The 9,847-nt window shown below is 35.6% G+C and overlaps 1 long non-coding RNA gene across 1 annotated transcript in view; it reads right to left on the reverse strand.

Moving 5' to 3' along the window:
• Window positions 1–2,650, reverse strand: part of LOC116439922 — a 42,594-nt gene extending 39,944 nt beyond the window's left edge. The window contains exon 1 of the long non-coding RNA XR_004238336.1: window positions 2,467–2,650. This is a non-coding gene — a long non-coding RNA (uncharacterized LOC116439922). The remainder of the gene's footprint in view (window positions 1–2,466) is intronic.
• Window positions 2,651–9,847: the final 7,197 nt, after the last annotated feature.

A 9,847-nucleotide genomic window follows, 5' to 3' on the forward strand; every position in this document is an offset into this window, starting at 1 on the left:
TCATGTGTTCCCTATATACTTAAATACTCTTAAAATTTTATTTCAGGGAACACTATGTTAATTTCTTAAAACTTTTATCCTGCCAAGTTTTTCAGAACAATCTGTGACAAGCTGAATCACAGTATAATAGAATAATTTAGATTGGAAACAGCTCCTGTAGGTCATCTGGTCCAATCTTATGCTCAAAGCAGGCTGACTTCAAAGTTAGAGTGGGTTGTTCAGTCTTCACTGGCTTGATTTTGAACATCACCAGGGCGGAAATTTCACACAGCCTTCCTGGGTAACAATTTCCAATGTTTTTAACATCGTTTAACTGAGATGAGGTAGTGATATTTTGAGCAGGGGTTTCTTACTACCCCTCTCCTTGCACAAAAGTACATTTAGGTATTCTATTCATAACTTTTCCTCCTCCTAATAGTTTTTTTTCCTGACTCAAATTATTTGTCTTAAACTTATATTACATGCATCCCTAAAACCATATTTCCAATGGCCTCTGTAACCCTAAATCCGTTTTTCTTCAAGCACTTTCTGAGCTTTTTTTCATACACAGCCTTTTGCATTCAGAAATATATCTCAAAAAAAAAGTCTCTTACGCTTCTTCTTAATGCACCATTTTGTTATTCTCTTTTTGAAGCAGTAGCATCTGTGGCACAATTAATAATTCTGAGACCTTTATTCATTTTGCTGAACACAACCACTTCATGTTTTCATATGCCAGAGGTGATCCACCATATTTCTTCCCTATTTCTTTACTTGGATTGTCTCACAGAAGAATCATGAGTTTTCAAGAGCAGGATGAAGTGCATACATAAACAACAGTTTGGTCTTTGAACCCTTGAAGATAAAACCAACAATAAGAAAATACAGTAATTCTTCTTTTAATTTATGCTTCCATCTCTGATGGGCAATAGTACAAAATTAAAGCTGGAAAAGAAATAGCTGTTTACTTCTCCCAGTGCTTGAAACTCAGGTTGGCAATAGAGTTTTAAAGTAAAATAAGGAACACTTTGTACTAGGCTTGCAGTTTTAGTAGCAACTGCAGATAATCATTCCTGCTTCCAGCAGTAGAGCAGCTAGACATGAACAACCAGATAGGAATATGTGAATAACTGAATTTTGATTGCTGACTTGACTGGAAAATTATTGCCATTGAACTGATTTTATTTCCTCAACAACTTCTTTCCAGAATGAATCCCCCCTAGATTTCATTTGTTTGATGTGAAAAATTCTCCTTCACACAAAATAAAACAGTAATTTTGGAAGATTGAGAAACAAGATGATACTAATGCATAAAATAATGTATATTATGTAGGAATATTTTTCATATCTCCTTATGTCAGAACATCCAACAATTGGCTCCTGTTTTACTCTCACGAGGCTATTTGTCAGAATCAATATATATAAGCACATTAAAATGAAGATGCACATCTAACAATTAACCAGCATAAGAAAGTTCCACATATCCTCTATTCCTGACAAAATGCAGGAACTGTCGCTTTGACTTGGTTGTATTTTTAAATTTCATGCTGTGTATGACAGGAAGAGACTTCAAGACTACAAAATTCCTTCATGGGCTTCAAGACTAGAAAATAATTTATCTTTTCTCAGGGCTTTTATGTTTAATGATTTCATTTATATGACTAATACTGTGCTATCATATTTAGGTAGGCATAGGTTTCTTTTCTTTTGGTTTTCTTGCCCCTGAGTGAAGCAATTTAATATGTCAGTGGAGAAGAGTAGGAACCATGCCCTGAAAATGAGGACATGGTAAATGAAAGAACAGTTCATAATATTTCTACAAAAATGTGAAAATGCACACAACTCCATGGCTGATGCCTACAGTTAAACCATGACACTCATCTAAAAGAATTAATCCATAGAAATGAATCTGTTGCAAGAGGCATACAGACAAAGTGATCAAAATGTCTAAAGATCAAAAATCCTTTACAGAGACTAAACTGGTTAACACTTTAAAAAAAAATTATGAATATTCAGAATCTGTTGACTATTTACTTTTTGAGACGTTCTTTTAACTTAAGTCAAGCATGCAAGAAATTCCTGATTTCTAAAAGTATCGACAAGAATTTTTCTGTGTCTTTATGTGAAATATTACTTAAGTTGTGGAGTACAACCACACACTTTAGCTTAGAGTGTCTTAGAGATTGTACTTCATGTTTTCAGATGAGGCAAGATTAATTATTTTATTTTTATTTCCTCTGAGAATTACATCTAATGCTAAAAAAATCCCCAACCAAACACAACGAAAAACCACAGCAAAACCCAACCCATCACATATGCTTCACAGGGCCTTTATACAAAACAAATTTGTTTTCTGATGATTCTTCTTGCTGTGATGATTTTACAGTAGTTACCATAACAGATTTCCTGATCTGAACAAAGCTCTTTTATTCATCCCAAATCTGCTCTCCCTCCCACCCAGCTGAATGATGCAGAATTGTCACTTACAGCCACAAGAAAGAGAAATGCAAGCAGAATGTTGTATGATTTGTTGATTCTGGCTTCTGCTGTCTTCTTGCAGCTGCTGTGGTCTGAAGCGTTGTATGTTTGCTTGAGCTAGGTTTCAGATTAATATTTGCTTGCTTGTAATTTAACAACAACAGCAAAGTTTTAAAAAAAATGTTTGTCAATGATGTATGCCTTCAGGGATGAATGCACTGGAATAATTAACAAAAAAGCAAGACAGTTTCAATAATTAGACATAAGAATCACAGAAAAATATTATATTTCAATATACACTATAAAATATTAACCAGGATATTATAACTCTACATTGACTAGACAAAACAGAAATTAGTTAAAGATTATCAGCTCTTTCTTGCTATCAGACTAGTAAGCAATTTAAAGAAGGTCTAAAGCATACTTGAAAAGGAAAACCTATGTTTCAGAAATTTTCTGTATTCACTCTATTCTTCTTCAGTTAGGAACAGCTGGCTATTTAGCATCATCAAAGGAAGAGAAGAATTAAATCATTGAGAACTTTTGTCAAGTTTCATCTAGCAAGATTTTTGCTTCTACAAGAAATTACTGAGGCAGTTTATGCTTCAGTCATTGGTACATCACATTATGACAATGAACCTGAAAGTTTTAACCCTAAAAACCATAGACTAATCAGTACCTTCTGTCAGGTTGTTTGTTTTTTTTTTTTTTTAATCTATACATAATAAAATGACTTTGATTATGGTCTACCTTTCCTTATATTGTAACTCCTAACATTATAGGATTTGACAAATAGTGATCCTGCACTGTTATTTTACATCACCAGTTAAGAAATCTAACCATATTAAATATGAAATACTATAGCAGCATTTTTCAAAAGTGTCTCTGTAGTATATCTGCTGTCTTCAAAGCTTTGCAAAAAAGCTGTGGTTTAGATGGAGTGGGATCTTGAAAGATTTAACATGACTGCACACTACAGGCAGGCAGGAGGTATACTCCAGCTCTGAATTACGTAAATGAGATCAGGTCTCTTAGGACATCCTTTTTGTTGACTACTGGCACTACACACTTGTAATAGAGAAACAGAAAAGAAGCTTTATTTGGTGTGGCATCCATCTCACATAAATTTTGATATCAGCAATTGTCCTGGATTTGGTTCAGATAGAGTCAGTTTTCGTTATAGTAGCTTTTATGGGGTTGTTTTGGTTTTCCAGTGAAACCTGTTGACAATACAGAGATATTCTTGTTATAACTGAGCAGTGCTTACCCAGAGCCAAGGGGTATTCTGCTTCACACCCCACCTCAGCAGAGAGTAGGCTGGGTGTGCAAAAGAAGATGGGAAGGGAGACAGTCAGGGCAGCCGACCCCAGCTGACCAAATGGATATTCTGTACCATATGGCACCATGTTCAGATAAATCTGGGGGAAGGAGAAAGCAAAGGAGTACATTTGAAATGATGGCATTTTTCTTCTCAAGTACCCATTGAGTGTGATGGAGCCCTGCTTTCCTAGAGATGGCTGAACACCTGCCTGCCCGTGGGAAGTTGTGAATAAATCCTGGTTTTTCTTTCCTTGAGCATGCAACTATTGCTTTACCTGTTGAACTGCCTTTATCTCATCAACCCATGAATTTTCTCACTTTTAACCCTCTCTTTCTCTTTCTCTTCCCCATCCCACTGGAGGGAGAGTGAGCAAGCAGCTGTGTGGGGATGAGTTGCTGGCTGGGGCTAAACCATGACAGCAGTGTAGAAGTCTAAAATTACCCTGGTTGCTATTCTCCGGAGAAACAGACATTTCTAGTGAAGAATTCCTCTGACCTAATTTAGACTATTACAGTAGAATGAATTAAATTTTTCCCCATGTTTTTTCACTTTATAAAGTGATGTCAGAAATACTAGGTCATAGATAAACTGCATAATAAGCATTTAGAGGAAGAGAAAATTAATCCTGCTGAGTTGCAAATTTAAGAAATAAAAATTACAAATAAAGCATGACAAATTACAAATAATCATTCAACTTAAAATTTCACTTCCAGACAGTGCTCTTTGCTCTACATAATTTCCCTTAGTTGTATTGCTAGTGTTAGATTTGGAGACTTGAGGTTCAAAGCAACTTATTTAGCTCTGAATGCCCTCTACCTCTCTATATTCACACACACTCTCCTTATTAAAAAAAAAAAAAAAAAAAAAGGAAATGACCTCTCTTTGGTGTGACATTTTGTATATTTAAAGAGCTTGTCCCCCTCATTTCCACTGGGAAACACAAGAGTAAATTTCCTTATCCACCTAAATTGTCAGCAAGAAAGGTATCTGCATTGTATAATTCAATGAATTTTTTTTCCAATAATTTTCCCTTAATTTACAGTTCTCATTTGGTTAACCCTTAGTCTAACCAGAACTGTTTTTTTCATATTAAAAGTTCCCTGTAAGTCTAAAAAAAGTTTACATTGCCACCTGTAAATATACAGAATTTATAACCTGTATAATAATTTGGCATTAAAAATCATCGCTTCTTCAATTATAAAAAGCAGTTTTATCCCTCATGTTCCTACAACCATCTGACATTCAGGTCACAAATCCTATGCCCTTCTCAGAGGGCAGGAGCCTAGTCTAATACATCCTGCATCATTTATAGGAAATGGATTCCATGTTATTTTTCATATCTGTAGTACTGCTAAACATATAAGACTCCTGATAATAGCTATGCTTGTGGGAAGCACTGTGTCCTTGTAGCACCCTTGAGCAGTGGAATGTATGCAGAATATCAGAGGTTCACATGACTTGGTGTGAGTTTCAGCACCGAGCACTGGCCCAGATTGCTCGGAGAGGTTGTGCAGTCTCCATCCTTGGAGATTTTCAAAAGCTGCCTGGATGTAGTCTGAGGCCTCTGGCTCTAGGTGGCCTTGCTTGAGTAGGGGGTTTGGACAAGACGAACTGTGAAGGTTCTTTCCAAGCTCAAGCATTCAGAACTTTTCCAATTTTTTTTTTTTTTAGTTCAGCCTATGTGAGAAAAAAAATGCCACTTTTATGTAGTCAGACTCTGTTGATTCATACAGAACTTAATTTTTACCAGGCATGGATCATGGGAAGTTAAATGTTCAAGGGATAGAGAAGAAAAGTGAAAAAATGAAACCGAAGTTGAAAAGATTTATCTAGAAGCTAAATACTGAGATGACAAGGACACAAACAGAAGAAGCAATTATTACTTACTGTGTCCATTTACTTTATTCATCACAGCTTTAGGAATGCCATGGAGTTATTAACGATTATGTTACAAAGACACATTGCTGAAAGTTGGTGAATAGCTATAATATAATCCAAAGCACCAAATAACTAATCAGGACACAGCTTTTAAGTGTCAATCATGTCCTAAAGTGGATTACTGTAGCACAATTATGAGTCATTAATTTTGAATTTAAAGATGTAGATGTGAATAATTTAATAGGGTTTATGCATACCTCCTTCTGCTGTGGAAGATAAAAAAAAAAAAAAAAAAAGATAGGGGAAAAGTTGAAAATTGAATTTCTACTTTATTTTTAATAAAATGTTCTTCTTCCTCATTCTTCTTTTGTGCCTTTTTGTTCAATTCTCATATGAATCTGTATGTTCAATGAGAGATAGGAAACTCCAGCAGCTCAGAGAATGCTCACATATTTTGTAACTGAGCTCTTTTTCACTTGCTCAGGACTCTGACTTCTTTCTTTCTTTCTTTCTTTCCAATTTGTGAGTGTTAATGTCCTCCCAAAGAAGAGATTTGTTTGGGATCAATTATGACTTTTATATCTATTTACTGTAAAAAAAAAAAAATTGAAGTGAGAAATACCTCTTTCAAAAAGTTAATTAAATGTTAAAAAAATCCATAAAGTGTACCAGAAAACTTAACATCATTCTTTTTTTGGTAAAAGATACTTTGGGGATTTGCCTTTCACTCCTTTGTCCATCCCTATGGTCCTCCTAAATACTGATGTGTCTCTGTACAGTTCTTCATCTTCTTAAAAAAGAAACCCAGAAGGGTTATTTTTCTATTCATTAGATGCAGTTCACCAGCAGCTGTTTTGAAACTATCCTTGATACTCACAAATATCTCAGAAGAGGAGCTGTCTGCAAAGGCTCGTGTTCTCCCAAGCACTGGGAGAAGGTATAACCAAAACCTGAGAACTTTTCTTGTCAGGATAGGAAAGCCTAAGCATGAGAGAATGGCAGACTTTTCTGATACAGTCACCATGTAAGCAGAAGGACAAAGTTTTTATTTCTTTACCTATTTCTTACACAACTGCTCTTAAGACATATTACCATTTTTGAGGTTATCAATAAGGGTTTCAGTTTACCTTTTAGTTTTACCCTTATCTGGTGTGACGAGCGTGTAATTTCAGGTCGCTGGATGACTCCAAGACATTCTTTATCCAGGATATTTATTTAACCACGCTGCCAGAAACTGGGGCTGTGGGAAACTTAGCAAATGTCCTAGTTCTCCCAGCAGACTAACAGCTCTATCCAAATGTGGACTGTCTTGCTGTTGAGCCACATAAGCTAGAAAGTGAACTATCACTACAAGGGTTTGAGATGCAGAGCTGTCTGCCACAGACTTTGAAGGCAGTCCCTCATGCTGTTCAGACACATGAAGGCTGCAGGGTAAGAGGGAGTCTATTACATTTTGTAAGTACTGTATTATACAGTGTTTTTCTTTACACAGTGTATTTGTTGATGATGATCTATATTGCTTACTGGCTCATTCATTAAACCCTAAATAGCCATTTCAGAATGACTATTCAGAGAGAATCCGATACTAAGTCTAAAGAAATCAATTAAAATCAGGCAACTGCTGGCTGGAGTTGTCGTAAAAACAGAACGGAAGAAAGGTAACGTCAATGGTCTGTAAGAAGACATGTCTGGATTCTGAATACTAGAGGCAGGTATCTAGAGACCATCTTTCAAGAAGAGACAAGGTCAAACACTGAAACTGTTCTAAGATTAGAAAGTAGCAGAATGTAATTTGACGTTATTTATTTGATAAGGTATCAGCTCCTCGGGATATTCTTAACACGAATTACTTGACATCCTCCTATTTCTATCACTCTTTTACTTTGTTACCATTGAAAAATGACCATCTTCATTAATCTAATGCAAATATAGCACTAGCAATACCACTTTAATTTTAAAATATGGTAAAATATTCACAAGCAGTTGATTTAGCCTACAGAGGCTGTTCAAGATTTCTGTGGATAAACTATGTGTTTATATCTCACACTGAGGGACTCATTTGAAATAGATAGTCTGGATAAAATATTTTTATCCCTTTGAATGAATTCATGCACAGATGTTAAGGCAGTTTTTGTTATAATCAGAGCTTCATTTAGAGGAGGTTTGTTTTTGTTTTGTTTTGTTTTGTTTTAATAAGGAACACTTAAGCTTAATTTTTTTTTAAATGAAGTTTCATATATATATATATAAATTTATTTTCCATTTGTTGCTGCCTTGGATGTAGGCATTTGAGCTATTTTACAATATAAAGAAAACATAATTCTCTTTGTACTAAAGTACAAAAACTGCAGTGATATTACTCTTTATAACATGAAATTATATCTTTCCTGGTAAAACAGCATGGTTTTGTACATTAGGTGTTTATTCTGGTAAGCGAAAACTGAATGCAGGATTTATTTGTGACTTTTAGTAAATAATTCACTAATGACTTCTGTACAAGCAAGACAATATTGATTCCCTTTGCGTGATAATGTTCAGCCTAGAAAGATCTTTGAATGACTATCCAACATGTTTAAATGAAAATTAATTGATTGGCAAACTGCTGATAATGAGGGGGGAAAAGAAGAAAGTTAATGAAGACAACAGATCAAGTTGTCAGTTGTAAATGATGTAATATTTTTACTTCAGAATCATATGAAATTGATAGCTAAATGAATATTTGAACACATGACAAGGAAAAATGGGTAACCAGTGATCCAAAGATTAATACCTTAGGAGTCCTTGCATATTGTGACACTCCCAGTCATAGTGCTTGAGGGCATGTGCTTTTGCTTGGCTGTGTTCTTCACAGTTGTGTACAAGAATGACCACAGCTGCTGCCCTAATGGGAGTGTTAAACAACAGCAGAGGGAATGGAATGGATGCTATCTGCTGTTATAAATGAGCACATTATGATAATCCTGATAAAAGAAATAGCACGCAAAAGCAGTATCTTTTGCTGTAAGCTGTGACATGTACTAATTTTTAAGACAGCTATGCAGTTGTAAGGCACAGGGTAACAAGAGAATTATGAGAGCAATGATGATGACATGCGAGATCAAATACTTTTCAACATCACCCACGTGTCAAAATTCTATTGTTGTCTGAACATTTATGTGAACAGAGTTTGAAAATAGAGTAATATTGCCTTGGAAACCAACCAATGCAGGCAAAACTGAAACAGAAATCAGAAAAACCCTTTTACCAAAGCAGAAACCATCAGGGCTTTTTGTCTGAACAATACTTCGGCATTCCTTTTTATTTCAAATTATTGGGGGGGGGGGGGGGGGGGGGGGGGGGGGGGGGGGGGGGGGGGGGAGGGGGAGGGGGGGCAGGAATAAAGACCATGAATGTTGACTGCAAAACACTTTCTGAATTTCATAGTTAGAAATGCAACAGGTTAAGAATAGCAAGCTAGTTCATTTAACTCTGGCTATAAGGGCCTTGGTACATGGCCCATTATCCATCAGTGCCTTATATGGCACACCATCCAGTACTACAGCTACATGAAAAACAAAATTAAAGTGCTCAGCAGAACAATTCACATCTAACATGGTAAATAGAAATCAATGGATACACCAATGATTAAAATGTCAGCTGAACCAGCTACCCTCAAATTAAGATCATTTGGAGAACACAAATTTATGACAGTTAAGATTCCAGCCAAAACTTTGTAGAAAAGGTCAGGTAGTAAAAAAGTACAGAACTTGTCATACCTGTCAAACTGTAGAGAGAACAGAAGTACCTTATACCAGAATGAGACATGGAATTTTGCACCATGTTTCCTGATTTCCCAAGGTTATATCTGAAATAAACGGTATGCCTTGTATCCGTGGGTTACTGAAGTGGGAAGTACTAAAAACTACTTACATGAACTTACATGAACTGGTGTAAAGAAAGTTTACAAAAGTTAACACCCCTGAAAAAACTATTGTCTTTTGTCAAGGTAGCAGATCTGTACAGAATAGATTTCAGTAATCTAGCAAATGTTACATGATAAACATCTCTCTTGCTGCTTTGCAAGAGACAGAGGGATTTTTCTCCCATTGTTACTGCATTTTTATTTGGCTTAAAGAATTACCTGATAAAGATTTAACCTGATTTACTTTGAACAATATGAATGTATTCATGCATAGCAACTGTGTTTCTGTT

The sequence above is a fragment of the Corvus moneduloides genome, chromosome 2 (assembly GCF_009650955.1).
Source record: "Corvus moneduloides isolate bCorMon1 chromosome 2, bCorMon1.pri, whole genome shotgun sequence".
Lineage (NCBI taxonomy): Eukaryota > Metazoa > Chordata > Aves > Passeriformes > Corvidae > Corvus > Corvus moneduloides.